This window comes from Equus quagga, unplaced genomic scaffold (assembly GCF_021613505.1).
Source record: "Equus quagga isolate Etosha38 unplaced genomic scaffold, UCLA_HA_Equagga_1.0 HiC_scaffold_1988_RagTag, whole genome shotgun sequence".
Lineage (NCBI taxonomy): Eukaryota > Metazoa > Chordata > Mammalia > Perissodactyla > Equidae > Equus > Equus quagga.
The window spans coordinates 1-11,178 of NW_025793052.1; the positions used below are offsets into that span (position 1 = coordinate 1).

At 41.0% G+C, this 11,178-nt stretch overlaps 1 long non-coding RNA gene across 2 annotated transcripts; it reads left to right on the forward strand.

Moving 5' to 3' along the window:
• The first annotated feature begins 270 nt into the window (after positions 1 to 270).
• LOC124232059 (uncharacterized) lies at positions 271 to 7,679 on the forward strand. 2 transcript variants are annotated; one of them, XR_006886759.1, is made up of 4 exons: positions 271 to 462; positions 3,134 to 3,225; positions 4,302 to 5,483; positions 6,590 to 7,679. It is a non-coding gene; the product is annotated as an uncharacterized LOC124232059 (long non-coding RNA). The 2 variants fall into 2 exon arrangements; XR_006886760.1 differs by having other exon boundaries at positions 271 to 418.
• The last annotated feature ends 3,499 nt before the right edge of the window (positions 7,680 to 11,178 follow it).

The following is an 11,178-nucleotide window of genomic DNA, read 5'->3' on the forward strand; positions in this document are numbered from 1 at the left end:
GGACTGGGTGTCACTCGGTTTAGGTGAAATTAGAAGGTCACCTGAGACGCTTTAGCTTGATGAGACAGCAGAAGGCTGCTTCTCTACAAGCTGCTCTCTGACTGCTTTGTCTTCTGCTTTGGTCAGTCATTTATGCCCCTGAGCAGCTAATTCCTAAGACTTCAATTCCATCGGCCTCGACAGGCTCTCCGCAACTGGAATTGCCTGGTGTGTGATCCCAGATAGTGGACATCTTGGTGATAGTCCGGATGTGCTTTCTCCTAGTGCACCCACTCTGGGAGAGCGTGGACCTGGTCCCGGCAGGCGAGCGCCAGTCGCCCATCAACATCCGGTGGAGGGACAGCGTGTATGATCCTGGCTTAAAACTGCTCACCATCTCTTATGACCCGGCCACCTGCCTCCACATCTGGAATAACAGGTACTCTTTCCTCGTGGAATTTGAAGACTCTACAGATAAATCAGGTGAGAGCCAGACTGGTGTTCTTGTCTGGAGTTAAAGGGACAGTTTCTTGTCAGCAGAGGCCATATCACACTGCCTCCATGCGAGCATGAACCTCTCCTGTTAGCAGTGGCATGGCACTCATTGGACTTACTTTCTTTTAAATTGTGCTAAAATGCACGTGGCATGAAATTGAGTGTTTTAACCATTTTTAAGTGTACAGTTCAGTAGTACATTCACATTGTTGTGCAACCATCACCACCATTCATCTCCAGAACTTTTTTCATCTTGCAGAACTGAAACTCTCTACCCATTAAACAGTAATTCCCCATTTTCCCCTCCCTGTAGTCCCTGGCAATGACTGTTTTACTTTCTGTCTCTGAATTTGAATACCGGGTACCTCATATAAGTGGAATCATACAGTATGTGTCTTTTTATGACTGGCTGATCTCACTTAGCAGAATATCCTCAAGGTTCATCCATGTTATAGCATGTATCAGATATTCCTTTCCTTTTTAAGGCTGAATAATATTCCACTGTGTGGATGGACCACATTTTGTTTATCCATTCATCTGTCCGTGGAAACTTGAGTTGCTGCCACCTTTTGGCTATTGTGAATAATGCTGCTACAAACATTAGTGTGCAGACATGTTTTTGAGATGCTATTTTCAATTCTTTGGGGTGTATACCCAGAAGTGGAATTATTGGGTCATCATTGGACTTTTTTGAGTGTATGAAAAATGTCCTTTCTTGTTTTTATGTACAATTTCTTCTACAAGTAGTATTTTCTATTAATACATCTCTCTCTATGCATAGATTGTCTAATTGATATAGAAGATAGGGCATGAAATTAAAACTTAGCTAGAAATTTATTTTGTGTGTGTGTGTTGAATACGTGCTAATCTTCCTCTGCTTGCTGACTTTACAAATAACTTCTATATTAAATAGTAATACTGGGGCCAGCCCCATGGCCAAGTGGTTAAGTTCACGCACTCTGCTCCAGTGGCTCAGGGTTTCACTGGTTCGGATCCTGGGCGCAGACATGGCACCACTCATCGGGCCACATTGAGGTGGCATCCCACATGCCACAACTAGAGGGACCCACAACTAGATTATACAACTTTGTATTGGGGGGATTTGGGGAGAAAAAGCAGGAAAAAAACAAAAGGAAGATTGGCAACAGTTGTTAGCTCAGGTGCCAATCTTTAAAAAAAAATAGTAATACTGTTTATTCACATTTTACGTGATAAGATTGCAATACAGAGTAAAAGGATAGGCAAGCAAAAAGTCTACATTTTTGGTCACCTAATAATATATATATATATATTTTGTCATTCATTGATTTATTTATTCATTCAGCATTTACTCAGTGCTAATTATGTGCCAGGCACAACACTAAGTCCCAGGAATACTAACTTGATTCTTGACCTCCCAGAATTCAAAGTCTGGTGAGAAAAGTATGCATGAAATTAGAATTAAAAGCAAGTGTGTTTTGGAAAAGGGTTTCTAAAAGTACTGTGAGACCACAGAGGAAGGTGTGATGTAGACTGCTCAGAGGAGTCTATGATGATTTCAAAGGAGGAACATTTCCGTTGGGTGTTGAAGGATGAATAGGAGTTTGCCAAGAGGATTAGAAGGGCATTCCAGACTGAGGGAAAATCATGTGTAAAAGCAGATGTTCATAAAATGGCCAAAAAACAAAGGGACCAGAATGCAGAATGTGTATTGTGGGGAGAGGCAGGAAGAATGGTGATCATTGAACTTAAGAGGGTAGATGGAAGGCAAGCTCATCAGACACTGGTTATTTTTAAAGAAGAGAGTGGCACAGCATAGTTTCATTTAATTAGTCAGTTGCTTTATTTTTTGACATTAACCCAGGCAACAGTGCAGGGCCACAAGGTTGGATTAATCCAACTGAGAGATGGTAGAAGCCTAAATGAAAGGGGTGACAATCGAAACAGGGAGAAGGAGCAAGTTTTAAAAAGCATTTCTAAGATAAAAGCAACAGGACTTGGAGGTGGAGACCTCTTCAAGTTAAACGCAAAGTTAACCATGACTTTGAGGTGTCTCACTTGGGAGGCTGGAGGGCTGATGATGTCAGAAAGTTCATGAATGACGGATGAGGAATAATTTGTAGGGAAGTATAGGGAGCACATAAGAAAATAAAATTTCTTCTTACGACTTTTTCCCCAATTTAATTTTATTTTAATTTTAAATGTTACATTAAAAATAGAAAGAAACACATTTTAAGTGGTTATCCCTCAAAGAAGAAATGTCTTCAACTCCTGATTCTCATAGGGAGAGTCTGTTTCTCTCAAGATAAACATCTTCTCTCCTTTTGACGCAAATGCATTTTGGATTTCAGTATTTCCTGCAAATCAAGATAGGAATGAAGAAATGTTGATCCCTCACTGAATTGTTACTCACTTTGCTATATAAGTTTTCTTTTATTTTTCTCCCCAGATAAATCCCCTCATTCCAAAGTAATATTAATTGCTGTTCCTGCATAAATTTCTTCCTCTTCTTTATTTCTGTCTCATTTTGCATCAGATTGTTATATGCTTTTGCCAGTAGCTTTATTTTGGGTGAGGAGACATAATTAAATATAGTAGGTTGAATTAGGCTATTGCTATTGATTTATTTTGGAATGATCCTATATGGTTAGGCATTAATCCTTCTTTTGATGGTATTTAGCTGCATGTGGTGCATCAGAACGCAATCAAATTTGAAAGCTTTGAGGATGCGGCAACTGGAAGAACATGGTTATTATACGAATATTTTTGAAGGTAAAAATGTTACCAACTTTAAATGATGGATTTTAGAATGAAAGAATATTACAATATTGTTTTTTACTTTAAGAATATTGGGATCAATACATTGGTAAGATAAACAATGCTTAAAACATAAGATTGTTAAGAATATGTTTCAAATGGCATAAAACTGTGCTGTCCATGGTAGCTACAAGCCATGTATGGCTGTTGAGCACTTGAAATGTTGCTAGTGTGATTGAGGAAATGGATTTTTAATTTTATTTGATTTTAATTAATTTAAATTTAAGAACCGATACTCAGTTCAGTTATTGGAAAACTTTTTAAAATGTTTGGAACAACTTGGGTATGTGTATCCACATTTTCTAGTGTAAAAATAAAAATCAAGTATTTCTGATCAAAATTTAGCATCCAGATTGGTATGTGCTGCATGTGTAAAATACATACAGCAGATTTCCAAGACTTAATATGGAAAAAATGGAAACAGTCTCATTAATAAGTTTTCATAATGATTACATGTTGAAATGACAATATTGGAATATATTTGGTAAAATAAAATGTTATCAAAATTAATTTCACCTGTTGTTTTTTAACTTTTTAAATGTGGCTCCTAGAAACTTAAAATTGCCTCTGTGGTTTGCATTACATTTCTATTTTTAGGCACTGGAATAAAAGGATAAAGGCAAATAGCATAAAATAAATGATGGTTAAAATGTGAGATTAGTTAAGAATAATTTTTTTAAGATTGGCACCTGAGCTAACAACTTTTGCCAGTCTTTTTCTTCTTCTTCTCCTCCCCAAAGGCCCCCAGTACGTAATTGTATATTCTAGTTGTGGGTGCCTCTGGTTGTGCTATGTGGGGCACTGCCTCAACATGGCTTGATGAGTGGTGCCGTGTCCGTGCCCGGGATCCAAACCCACGAAACCCTGGGCTGCCGAAGCAAAGCACGCAAACTTAACCACTTGGCCACAGGGCTGGCCCCAAGAATATATTTTAGATGGAATAAAAAGATAAATACAAACAATTATGGGACATGATCATGAAAGGAAAAAAAGAGGTCTCTGATGGCAATACTGTCGTTTTCATTTTTCAGATGAAGAAAGTGAAGCTCAGCGGAGGTGAAGTGCTTTCTTGCCAGGTCACACTGCTAGCAACTGAAGAAGTGGACTGAAAATCTGTGGACTGTACTCTGTGCAGGACCTCTGAGCTCTTGCAGGTTTAGCAGGTTCAGGCCTCCCACAAGCTCCCTGCTTTAGTCCCGTCTGGAGGCTGAGTGTTTTCAGGGTACCTAGGATTTGTTTTAATCAGGTATAGCAACACACAGACATGGAAATGACTGTTGTGAAGGAAGGATTTTATTATACTCACAGATTCCTAAAAACAGGAGGCATGAAACACCATGCAGGGTCACATGGGGAAGCACCAGGCATGGTCAGGAGGCAGATAGAGCGAGGGGAAGATGTGAACAAGAGCCTTTATTATGGCTTCCATGGAAGGAATGGGTGAGGCAGCATAAGCAAGCTTAGGATTGCTTGGTTTGGATAATTTCAGCAGGCTCTGGGACACAGAGGCTGCCCCTCGTCTGGTGCCTGATTCTGGGATAATTAGGGCAGAGGAATAGTGGCCCAGAGGGTGAGAATCTTATAAAGGAGGAGTTGGGGTCTGGGGTCTGGATTGGTTGGTTTGCGTATTAAAGACGTCCTCCCAGTTTGTTCTGTATAGGAATTAGCTAGCTCGGGGAGGGGCACTTCCTCTAGTGTCAGCAAGGCCTCAGATATCAAAGCATGAAATACAGAAACCAGAAAATGTGGTTATTATGCTGAAGCTCCAGAAATGAGCCCTTGAGGACTCAGGGGCCTGAGCTAAAAGCTGTGCCTTCCCACACTCTGGCTGGCTCTGAGAGCTTCAGCCTCGAGAGCCCCTGTGGGCCAAGTGCCGGTAAGGCTCAGAGGGAGAGGCTGATGGCACAGGGGACACCTTTCCCTCCAGACTGTGGGCTCCAGCTTGTCAGCAAACAGCCTACTCATTTGTTTTGTATCTACTTTCATTCAGTGCTGTTTATAACATTCTAAATTGTCAGCTTAAGTGCAGGTTCAGTACTGTGGATTATTTTTAGGTAGTCACCAGGTATCTGATTTTAATTCACATTCCATTACAATTCTAGAGTGAGATGTCAATTGTTTTTAATATTTTCTCATTTATTGTTCTTTAGCTACACAAACATCATAAAAAGCTACAGAAATTGGTGGATACTGTGCCATCAATTAAGCATAAGGTAATTTTTCTTTTTCCTAAATCAGTTGAAATCTACTTTATGTTTCAGTCTCATAGTGGAAACACTAAATAGGGCACTTTGAATTGGGAAATATAATTAACCTCAATGTAATTCAGGTTTTCTTTGAAAGTTGCTGAGGGGCCAGCCCCGTGGCTGAGTGGTTAAGTTCATGCGCTCCGCTTCGGCGGCCCAGGGTTTCGCCCGTTCAGATCCTGGGCGTGGACATGGCACTGCTCGTTAGGCCATGTTGAGGTGGCGTCCCACATGCCACAACTAGAAGGACCCACAACTAAAATATACAACTATTTACTTAGGGGATTTGGGGAGAGAAAGCAAAAAAAAAAAAGAAAAGAAAGTTGCTGAGAAGACAACTTGCCATTTATGATGCTTGTGTTGAGAGAGCCCCTGGCCCTGGGCTACCTTGCAAGGTACAGAAATGATTCTTTAAAGAACATTACCCATATTCTTCAGGTTGGATACCTCTGTCCAGCCCCCGAGATTAATTGTTCAACATTCAGAGTCCCAAAGGGGCTGCTCCCTGGAAGTCCATGTATTCTCTCTCTCTTTTCCTCTCCTCCCCACCTCTGTCTCTCTCCCTCCTGCCTCTTTCCCTCTCCCTCTCTTTTGCCTTCTCTCCCTCTCTCCCCTTTTAGTCTTGGATCCTGGCTCCTCCTAATTTGTATTGCATTTTAGAAAGGAGAATTCTATGAATCTCTCTTGAGAAAGGAAAGCCTGTTTACGTACCAGCTACCACCTAATGCCTCCCAAGGAGTTCAGAGGAGACCACCTGCTGTAAAGTCACTAGAATGGAGGGAGCAAATGGTGTCTGCTGTGTTCCCACTGACAAGTATCAGAAATACACAGTTGTCAATTATATTTCAATTTTTTAAAAAGTCAATTATATTTCAATTTTTTCAAAAAGAAATACAGTTAGTTACAAGAAGAAAGCATGGGCATAATTCTATCCTAAGGTGCCCAGAGGTACCTAGAGCTCCTCTGGACCACTACTGGTCCCCAGACACCCCTAGAATCATCATCTCATCATCCGATTCCTCAGTGGTTTTTACCACTAAATGATAGCTTGGTGATCTCCTTCTCTTGGCCAGGATGCCCTTGTGGAATCTGGGTCCTTTGATCCTTCCTGCCTGATGCCCACTTGCCCAGATGGACCTACTCAGGGGCCCTGACTACCCCACCACTTGCCAAGTCCATCACCTGGATTATTAAGAAGTAACCTGTAGAGGTTGATCATGATCAGGTACAGTCTTTCTACATTTCTATGTAAGGAAATTCTAGTTTGCCTCTTTAAAACAAGGTTGGGCTCAAACTTTGGCATCAGTTTTTAACATCTTGTAGCGCTTATACATTTTCATTAAAGTGTGCTAACATCTTGTCTCAGTTTGGACATGAATTTGGTGATACTTCAAGTTAACCAGAGAGAGGAGTTAAAACTAGAAAAACATAAGCTTTTTACTTTCATTCTTGACAATGACGTATATTTTACTGTATACGCATTATGTAGGATCTCTATAAAAATTAAAACTCTTTTAAATGGAAAAATGAAGCCTGGAAATGGATGTATTCAGAACCCTTTAATTTCCTTAAGGGAGTTTTACTATGGAATCTTGGGGTAAAGACAGAACCAAACAACGTCCATACAGAAATTTTATTCTAAGTCAGGAGTTTTGACTTGGTATTTGTTTTTCCTTTAGAAACTAAAGTTTAAGTGGTAGTTACTACATCAACACACAAAATCCTCTTTAATTTATAACCTAACCAAACTACAATAACTGCTTTTACTTGTTTGTATTGGATTTTAATTGATTAAAAAATTTTTCTCAAGAACAAAAGCTTCCAAATTCTTTTTTATGAAGTCAAGATAACAGTGAAACCAAAACCCACCAAAGATTGGATACCCCCCACAAAAAAGTAAATAATAGGCCAATATCTCACAAAAATTTTTAGAAAAAAAAGAAAGCTAAATAAAATATTAGAAACAGAATCCAGCAGTACATCAGAAATATATACTTTGCCCAAGTAGGGTTTTTCTAGTAATGCAAGGATGGTTCAGTATTAGGAAGGATATAGTTATGATTAATATACTTCATCCTATCAGCAAGTCTAAAGGGAAAACTCATATTTTCATTTCTATAGTGTAGGGGAGGAAGACATTTCCTCTACCCTGTCTGGGTTCATCTGGCCGGAGAACAAATTAAATTCACATGAGACAGAATAGCAGGAGAAAATTAAACAAAGCTTTATAGCATGTATACATGGGAGAGGCTCAGGCAAGCTGAGCAACTCGCCAAAATGGCTGAAGCCCCCACCTTAAATATCATATCCAGCTAAAGGCAAAGGAGGATGTTGGGGGTGGGGGGGAGTCAGTTACAGGAGGTTACCAGAAATAGGAATAAGATTATTATGCAGATTTAAGTCCTTGCCTTTGGCATTGATTAAGAGTTTCTAAAGATAAGGTCACCCCCCCCTTCTTCCTGGTAGAGAGGGAGATACCTTTACAGATGGAGATTTCCTTTACAATGTAAATGTCTCTTACAAAGGGTAAGTAAATTCTACTTTTCAGTTGCTTTCCTGTCTGCAAAGTAACCAGCCTCAAATAATCATTATGCCAAAGAGACATATCTTGGGGTGGCCAATTCCAGGCCCCCACAATAGATTCCTAAAACACATTTTGACAAAATTCAGCTATTTTATAAAAACGCTTTTTAGTAAAACAGGAATGAAAGGACAGTTCCCTAACTTGGTAAAGTAGATAATAGTATGCCTAGTTTGGAAAGGATATCTACTAATTCCACTATTATTAGCATATTAAATATTAAATTAAATTCTGGTAGTAGCCAATAAAGTTAGGCCAAAAAAGATAAAGGAAACTAGAGAAACAATTAGTGGAGTACCATAATTTATAGAAACCAATTCCTTTGAGAAATATAAATCACAGTTAGAAGATATAATGGAAGAAAGAACCCTACTTACAAGGAAAACTAAAAAACTAAAATACCTTGAAATGAAGTTATAAAATGTTAACAAGAAAACTGTAAAACATTCCTAAGGGACACAAAAAACTTGAACTAATAAAATTCATACCATGTGATTGCATAAGAAAACATCATCAAGACGTCTTTGATGTCAATTCCCCCTAAGTTGTTATTCTCCATGAATTGTTTATTCTCCATAAATGTTATGTGGTCTCAATAAATATACCAATAGTTATGTTGTGAGGGGCTGTCCTGTGCATTGTAGGATGTTTAGCAGCATCCCTGGCCTCAATCCACTGGATGCCAGCAGTACCCCCAAGTAGTGACAACCAAACATGTCTTCAGACATTCCCTACTGTCCACTGCAAATTCACCCCTGGTTGAGCACCACTGATAGATGCTAATCTCCAGTATCAACTAACCAGTGAAATTCTTTACCTCTTGGTGCGTGAGAAGAGGAAACGTCTTCAGTGTCTATGAAAACAAAACGGCTTTTAATTAATCAACACATTGATTTACCAGTAAAGGTATATGAGTGACTCACTTATTATTGCCTGTAGCTCACCAGCACACTCTGGTTTGTCAGAGGGTCATTAGTCACAAACCGGAATGACACCCACTGAGTTATATTGCAGATAGGATGTGAGAAATTCTGTAGACATTGGAAAGAAAACTACGTTAGAAGAAATCCATACCCAATGGCATTAGATCATCCAATCTGATACTATTACCATCTTAAGAGAGATGTTAGTTATGTAAGAAAAGTTATTTCTATCCTGAAAAACGCCTTGAAAAGAAAATTATACCATAGGAATTTCTCTGTTTTCAAAATCATATACCTGGGGATCATTCCTTAAATAAGGAATTGGCCGGAAAAAAAAAAAGAATTCATGAGTGAGTAGACTGTTAGGGATTTCATTCCCACACCTACCAGCTAACCACACTCCTGCATCTCAAAAGATTTGGCCTCTCGCTGACCTCAGAAACCTGATGCTTCCTCACTAAGCTCTACTAAGTGTCCTCGCCACAGCCAACCTCCTCTCCGATCTGCAGTGAATCTGTTGCCCACTCTTGGATTCCTTGCAGGCTTCTACTTTCTGTCCCTTCCCAACCCAGCATTGGGGCCAGCCCAACAGGTGCCTTAGGCGTGTGCTTTTGAGGGAAATTTTCACAAGAAAAGACTCATTTTTTTCACACCACCTTGAACGGACCTGCAAACCTAAGCACAATAATCAGTTACCCAGCAGCCCTTACACACTTTGTTTTGTGTGAGGAACACTGGCCCTAAACTAACATCTGTGCCAATCTTCCTCTATTTTATGTGGGATGCCACCACAGCGTGGCCGGATGAGTCATGCTAGGTCCGTACCTGGGATCTGAACCTGTGAACCCTGGGCTGCCAAAGTAGAGTGGGCAAACTTAACCATTATGCTGCCAGGCTGGCCCCTTGCAGAGTTTTTGAAGTTGGATGTTTTCAACTACTAGTGAAAAATGTGCCTCGCTCTATTTGCAAGACTGCCATTAGAAATGAAAGGAGAGGGGCTGGCCCAGTGCCACAGCGGTTAAGTTCGCACGTTCTGCTTCGGTGGCCCAGGTTTCGCTGGTTCAGATCCCCGGTGTAGACATGGCACTGCTTGGCACGCCATGCTGTGGTAGGCATCCCACATATAAAGTGGAGGAAGATGGGCATGGATGTTAGCTCAGGGCCAGTCTTCCTCGGCAAAAAGAGGAGGATTGGCAGCAGATGTTAGCTCAGGGCTAATCTTCCTCAAAAAAGAAAGGAGAGAAATGGCATTAGTGTTCAGAGAGAACCACCCATCTATGAATGTTTGATGGTTGACAGTTCTAGGAGAGTCCACATTAAATCAACATTGTCAGTGCTAAAACATAAATCCTGAATGTCTTTCACCAGTTCCTTAAGAGCAAAATTGCAAAAAGTGACATTAGCAACCATTCTAGAAGAATGAAGTACACATCCCCTTTACTGACAAAAGTAAATTCGTTGTTTTTCTTTAAAAGAACATTCAAGTGTATTAGGTTTGTTTTTACAATAATGAAGGAGCAGCCTTCTGTCCATTTTCTACAATTTTCAGGACCTAGTAGAAATTATTATATTTTCTCCCTTTAAGTGTCAAGTACAAAAGTCCAGGTGCAGGTGGGCCATGACCGAATGGTTCAGTTCCCACACTCCACTTCTGGTGGCCGAGGGTTTCAGATCCTGAGCGCAGACATGGCACCGCTCATCAGGCCATGCTGAGGCGGGTCTCATATAACACAACCAGAGGCACTCACAACTAGAATATACAACTATGTACTGGGGAGCTTTGGGGAGAAGATGGGAAAAAAAAGATTGGCAACAGATGTTAGCTCAGGTAACGATTGTTTAAAAAAAAAGTGAAGGCACTAGTGGGCCCCTCTGCCCGGAGCCCCAGAGCCAAGCACTGGGAACCGACAGTGGGAAGCCGGACGTTCCTGTCCTCAGAGAGCAGGCGGCCTCCCCCCGCGTGGGGTCTCTGTGTTCGCAGGGCTGGCCTGGCACGTGCGGGACCCCGTGCCCGGTGGGCCCGGACGTGTGACACCCCACGCGCTGTCCTTGCGCCCGGTACCAACGGTCACCCAGCCTGTGCGCTTGGCGTCTGAAGACTTCGGACACGCCTGGGAGCCGAAGGCCCCGACCCGCCGCACCGCGATCATGGGCAGCT